This window comes from Triturus cristatus, chromosome 5_1 (assembly GCF_964204655.1).
Source record: "Triturus cristatus chromosome 5_1, aTriCri1.1, whole genome shotgun sequence".
NCBI classification, from domain to species: Eukaryota; Metazoa; Chordata; class Amphibia; order Caudata; family Salamandridae; genus Triturus; species Triturus cristatus.
Window position 1 is genome coordinate 545,226,952 of NC_140587.1, and position 6,775 is coordinate 545,233,726.

Genomic DNA, 6,775 nt, shown 5'->3' on the forward strand with positions numbered 1-6,775 from the left:
TAATCCCCCAGTGAAGGACAATTAAATAGCATGTGTGCAAGATCACCAGAGCCTGCTTGACAATTCCAACACACAGAGTACTCCCTTAATTTACATTTGAAAAGTTTGTCCGGCGTCCAGAACGCCCTGTTGAGCAGCATATATTTCGTTTGGAAGAGGATGGGCGATACCTTGTGATGAAGGGCCAACTTATGTATCGCATCCCAGTCAAAAGTTATACCGGTTCGATTTGGCTCGGCCTCCCAATGTAACTCCACCCTTTTATGATTCCTCGTGGGTAAAGGCAGTAACAGTTTATACACCCTCGAAACGAAGTGGCCAGCATGCACAAGGCGTGGTATATGAGTTATTAACCATGGGGTATAAGGAGAGAAGTTACGCGCAGTCAGCATCATTTTGGTTTTCAAAAAATCATAAAATTCCATTGAGGTGAGATCATGCCTTTGTTGCAGGATCGAGAACGGCAGTGGAGCCTTATCATCATATAAGTCCTTCACCAAATTGATGCCCTTCTTGGACCAGGACTCCCAAACTAGCCCACTACTATTATATTTGAGATGGGAATTCCTCCACAAGGACATATACGAAGACCCAGCGAATGTCAACTTTGTTTTATGTGTTTGATCGAGTCTAAGCAAAGCTCGTCTTGTATTTAGCATGATATATTTGGAGTGTGGTAGATGTGTCAGATCCATCGTGAGAAGGGCCTCCAAAGGAGCGTGATCTATCAGCTCCTCTTCAATGTCTACCCATAGTGGTGTATAGGCAGGGGACTTTATCAACCATTGAGCACCTTGTTTGCAAAGAAACGCTGTCTGGTAGTTCCTAAAGGAGGGGAGACCCAGGCCGCCTTTATCTTTTGCCAATTGCAGCTTCTTCAATGAAATTCTGGCTTTCTTGCCCTGCCACAGAAAGCTGCCAAACAGCTGATCCACTTTAGTAATAAAGTTATTCGAAAACGTCATAGGGAGCATGCTGGCCAGATAGTTGACCAACGGAGTTGACATCATTTTGAGTGTCTCCGCTCTACCCCACCAAGAAAGAAACTTTGGAGACCAGCCCTCCAGCAATGTAGAAATCTTTTTAAGGGTCAAATCCTCATTTACTCTCAACGTAGAGATCAAATCTTTGTCAAAGTCTAGCCCAAGATATTTAAAGCACCGAGGCTGCCAAGTGAGACCGGAGTTCCCAATAATCCCTTTATCCCCAACATTGTTCAGAAGCTTGACCTCCGTTTTGTCCTTATTGAGTTTATACCCAGATACTCTGGAAAAGTCTTCAATAACAGTCATGAGGGCAGGTATGGCCTCATCCGCTCTTTCAGACACAATAAGTATGTCGTCTGCGTAAGCAGTTAATTTAACAATGCAATCACCAAATGGCACACCCGCTATCTTAGGATCATTCCTTATATGGTATAAGAATGGTTCAATTGCTAACAAGAACAAGGAGGGAGACAGGGGACATCCCTGTCGCGTGCCCTGCTTTAAGCAAAAAGGGAGGAGAAGGAACCACCCGCTCTGACCCCTGCCGAAGGACAACAGTATAGGGACATTACTAGTTTTGTAAACGATTCCCCAAAATTGAATTTACATAAAACTGCTTTAAGGAAGGACCAATCGACCTTGTCAAACGCTTTTTCAGCATCTAGAGTTATTGCTGCCGTGGGCGTACCAAGGAGTTTCGCTTTTTCTAAGACGTGCGCCAAAATCCTTGTATTGTCACTGGACAACCGATTTTTAAGGAAGCCAGCTTGGGAAGGGTGGATCAACTGGGAAAGAACCCTCTGGAGGCGAGCGGAGACGATCATAGCAAGAAGTTTACAATCTATGTTAATCAGCGAAATTGGCCTATAGTTTTTCGGTAACGACGGGTCTTTCCCCTCCTTAGGAAGTACAGCAATTATTGCTTCCGCTAGTGTACCTCTGACCTCGCCAGATTCATTGATGTCTTGAAATAAGTGTAGGAGGGGTTCGACCAAAAGGGAGGGAAAAGTTTTATAAAATTTTGCCGTGAAACCATCAGGGCCAGGAGTTTTCCCTATCTTTAGCTTTTTAATTGCAGTCTCTATCTCCAGAGCATTGATTGGATTATTGAGACTGGCCTGGTCTTCAGCAGAAAGCTGCGGAAGGACACACTCGTCTAAGTACTCCTTAATCCTGGATTCCTCCACCGCCGTATTCTTTGCATAAAGGTCTTCGTAAAATACTCTGAACACCTCTGTTATTTTATCTGGGTCAGAGTGTGAGGATCCCAATGCATCCTTAACAACACTAATAGAGTTCTTCTGGACTTTGAACTTCAAGTATGAGGCTAGGGACCTACCTGCCTTATTAGATTCGCAAAGCTTAAACCTCCTACCCTTATCAAGCCAGACTCCCGCCCTTTCGCTAACTATTTTATTATATTCATATTTCTTATTCGCCAACGCCGCAAGAGACATATCATCCCTATCTTTTAAGTGTCTGATCTCAAGGTTCCTAATATCGGCCTCCAAGGCCTCCAGCTTTGCCGTATGGTTTTTGTTCATGGCAGACCTAATTTTGATACACACACCCCTTATAGTACTTTTCAAGGCATCCCACCGAACGAGATCGGACGTGTCCCCCTTTTTGTTAATCTGAAGATAGGACGAGATCGCCTCATGTATAGTGGACCGGTGTTTATCACTGTTTAGGATTTCATCATTCAGACGCCAAGCTGTCTGACGTGAGGAAGGTTTGACATTAGCAAGTGATAAGGATATGCAAGAGTGATCGGACACTACACGGGGTTCTATGGTAGTGGACTCTACTCTAGGGACGCCGTTCTGTGTTATGAGGATATAGTCAATCCGGGAGTACAAATCATGTGGCGCGGAATAAAAAGTACAGTCTCTCCCAGTGGGATTCTGGAGCCTCCATGTATCCACCAATTGGAAGCGTTGACACAGGTTAAGAAGAGCTTTATGTGACTTATTTGACTTGAAGGGGCAGCGTGAATCTCTATCTAAAGTTGCATCCAACGGCAGATTGAAATCCCCAGCCAAGATGTGTACCGCATTATCCGGAATAGTTTCAAGATGCTTATTCAGAGCGTTCCAAAACTTCAGATCGCTAGTGTTGGGGCATAAATGTTAGTGACATAAAACTCTATATTATCCCTACTCAATTTGGCCGTGACCCACCTTCCATCCACACACGCTTCAGAGGACAAGATCTCTACCTTAGATTTCCTCGCCACAAGTATCAGGACCCCATTCTTTTTGTTCACCGCCTCAGCCCCCACCACCTCATTATAAAATTTATTCCTCAAGTGATAAAACTGCTTCGCTTCAAGCTTTGTCTCCTGTAGTAAAACAATATCTCCCCTCATTCTTTTCACATAATCCAAAATCTTTTGTCTCTTGACAGGCTGGTTCAGGCCTTTAACATTAAGAGATAATATCTTCAATCTGTCTATATTGCATACTCCCAACGGAGAACTAATTGAGCTAATTGGCATCATAAGGTTGCAGCATCATACCGATAAACATACATTTCACACAATAAGCACATTCAGGGCAGTAGTAGAGTCCAACACCACCCACACCCACGAGCATCAATGAGATGGTGACTATGCAAGCAAGAGGAGACAAAAACAAAAAACATTGAACACACACCCTTCCCCAAAAAACCCTCAACCCCCCACCCTCCCCACCCCCACTGTACGTAGTAGGCATGGTGACTGGAAAAAGATTGCGTCACATCCCCCCGTGCTTGACCATTGCAGAATAAAAAGAAACATGGAACAGAGGAACTAACACAGTCAAATGGAGGTATACGTCTCACTATAGTAATATCAAACAACCCACATCGGGAGCCCACTCCTCAGGGACCGCATCTGCCGGTCAAGAGCCATTAACCAAACTAACAAGAAGCCACCAACGTGCTCCTCAAACCACCCTATGTGAAGCATGACCATTAGTAATCGTGGTCAAAGGAGCCGACACACATCATCATATTGATAAGCATTAATGACAACATACACTGGAACCAGGTAATGGAAACAACTACCCACAACCAACAGATCATTCATTGGAAAGTGTCCTAAAGCGGAGAGTCGCACTGACGACAACCCCTCACCGTGAGACGATGAAGCACATATAAACTTATGAATTCTGAATTGGCAAAAGAGAACATGAAACACATGTAAAATTGTGAATTGGCAAAAGAGAAGATGGACCGGTCACTTGTATCCTGATGCCGAGGCCTGATCAACTGTACCCACGGAGTTACTCGTTTCCATGTCCAAGTCTTCCGGCCCATCAAGCATACGTTTCAGTTTCAGTGGATCAGAAAAAAGGTGCGGAGAGCCATGGATCATCACACGATATTTTGCAGGGCCCACGAACCCATATTGGAAGCCTCTTTTCTTTAGCATCGGTCGGAGTGCCAAGAACGCCTTCCTAACTTCCACCGTCTCTTTACTGTAGTCCTGAGAGATGAAGATTTTGACCGATTTCCATAAGATATGGTTGTTTTTCCGCATGAACCCAAGGATTTGCTCAACATGCTGGTAACGCAGCGGTTTACAGACAATAGCTCTAGGACCTTTTTGATTCTTATTTATTCTGCCCGGTACTCTATGAGCCCTATCAAACTCCAGTGGATGAGTAAAGGACATGTTAGTAGCCTGGGTGAACCACGATTGCAAAAAAGCCACACAGCTCCCATACTGATCCTCCGATCCTTCCGGAAGACCAAAAATACGTAGGTTACCCCTTCTGTTTCTGTCCTCTAACTCCGCCAGCTTCCGTGTTGTTTGATCCGCGGTTATGCACAGGCGTTTAATGGCACTACATGATTTTACTTCCAGGTCCTCTAATCTGCCAATTCTCGATTCTGCTTCTAACAATTTTGCATTGGTTTCGCGGTTATCTTGCCGAATCGCCGCTACCTCTTCCTTGGTCGCTTTCGCCAGCTCCCTAACTTCATCTAGCTTATTAAGTATCAGGTCCATCGGGTCCGTGTTGCCTTTCCCTCCCTTGTTGGGTGAACTTGGATTCGACTGATCAGATTTGAGTCTCTTCATACTTTTCACTGAGTCCTTACCGTCCGCCATGGTCGCTAGTTACACCTCTTCCGTGGGCGTACTCAGCTGCCTCCTTGTGTACCAGCCCCCACCTGTAGAATGACTGACGGTCGCCGGGTCTTCCGTTGTCTTATAGTATCCAATTCCTTAGAGCGCACAATAAGCCCATAGGTCTACCACATGTAAAAGTATGGACGCATTACCTGTCCATTCCGTGGCTGCTACCTGCGCTGACAGTGGATCACCATGAATAAGCACGCACTCTCATATATAAGCAGAGACGTAAAACAGCAAATATGTGCAAGGCTGGCTGCACCGACCCAGGATAAATCCGTGTAGTAAAGCACAGAGTGATCCAGAGAGAAACACAGGGTGCCAAGTTGGTAAGTCTTAGATCTCGCATCTTGGTATCGGATTCACCCACAGCTCCCCATCTCCAGGCAGAGGATCTAAAAACCCCGATCTAGGCAGGCAGACCGTATCACAGGCAGTATGGCAGACTGGCAGACTCAGCCGAGACAGCTTAGATCCACTTGGGAGAGAGCAGGCCACCTCTCATTCTCGTCTTCGCACCAACAATCGCGCCGACACTGCCTCCATTACAAGTGACGAGCAGCGTCAGCAGAACTAATCAGAGTTAGGCGCGGCTCTGTAGCTGGCTTCCCCACCTTCCAGAACATGACACAGATAGCCGTCATTGCTCGTAGCAGGGACCCCCCTCTTCACAGGACATCACTCAGGCACCATTGCAGTGACCTCGAGATTCCCCGACTGGGATGCGGGTGCCGCCATTTTGCGAACGCGGCAGGCATCAATGGCTCGACTAGATTTAAGCTGGTCATCTGCACCAGCCCATACGCGCACCCCTCCACATACCGGTTATCACCGCAGCAACCAGCAATCGGCAGCAAGTTCCTCCGACATTGACGAGTGACTTCCAAGCCGGTCGACAACACCCCGGCGGTCACGCGGTCACATGTCCTGCTGCACTCCTCTCGGCCATCGATCGGAGCGCACGAAGTTCCCGGAGAGCCGCTTCCCTGCGTCCAAAAACCTCCAAGTTTCACCTCGGCTGCCCCCTTACATTCCGGTTAAGGATTCCTCAACTTGTCGTTTCGTTGGGGCAGCGAGACCCGTTCCTCCGTCCTTTTTCGAAGATCGCACGGGCAGAGAGATTCACAGCGCCGCCATCTCTTTCTGCGTCCAAACCACGCCCCTGCAGAGTAACATTTCAATGTTGTTTAGGCAAAGGCCTCTCGGAGCCCTAGGGGATTTCAATCCTCTCGACTCCAAGAGGCCTTTGTTTAATTTGTTAGAACAATCTGCCCTCTAGTGGCCGAATGTTCTAATAGCCTATAGCCCTTCGTAGCTGGGCTATACCGGCTGTTAAAGGCCCGCTCCTTTGTTAAAGGCTCGGGCCTTTAATGCTGGAGCGGGCCTTTAATAGCCAGTATAGGGCTATAAGGCTATAATAAAGGCAGTCTCACACCAGAGACCAAACCTTACTGGATTGTAAAAATCTGAATTGGCAGCGAAGGATGATTTATTGTTCAGTGGGACATAGCTGATACCCACAAGTTTGTTGAGGAAAAGATTGACAGAATTAGCACACAAACGCTATCTAGGTGTGGTAAAGACCAAGAAAACAATATGATTGGACTTTTGGTTGCCTTGTTTAGACCTCGAAGTTGAGAAGTCTATTAGAAAATGTGGAAAGTGTTGC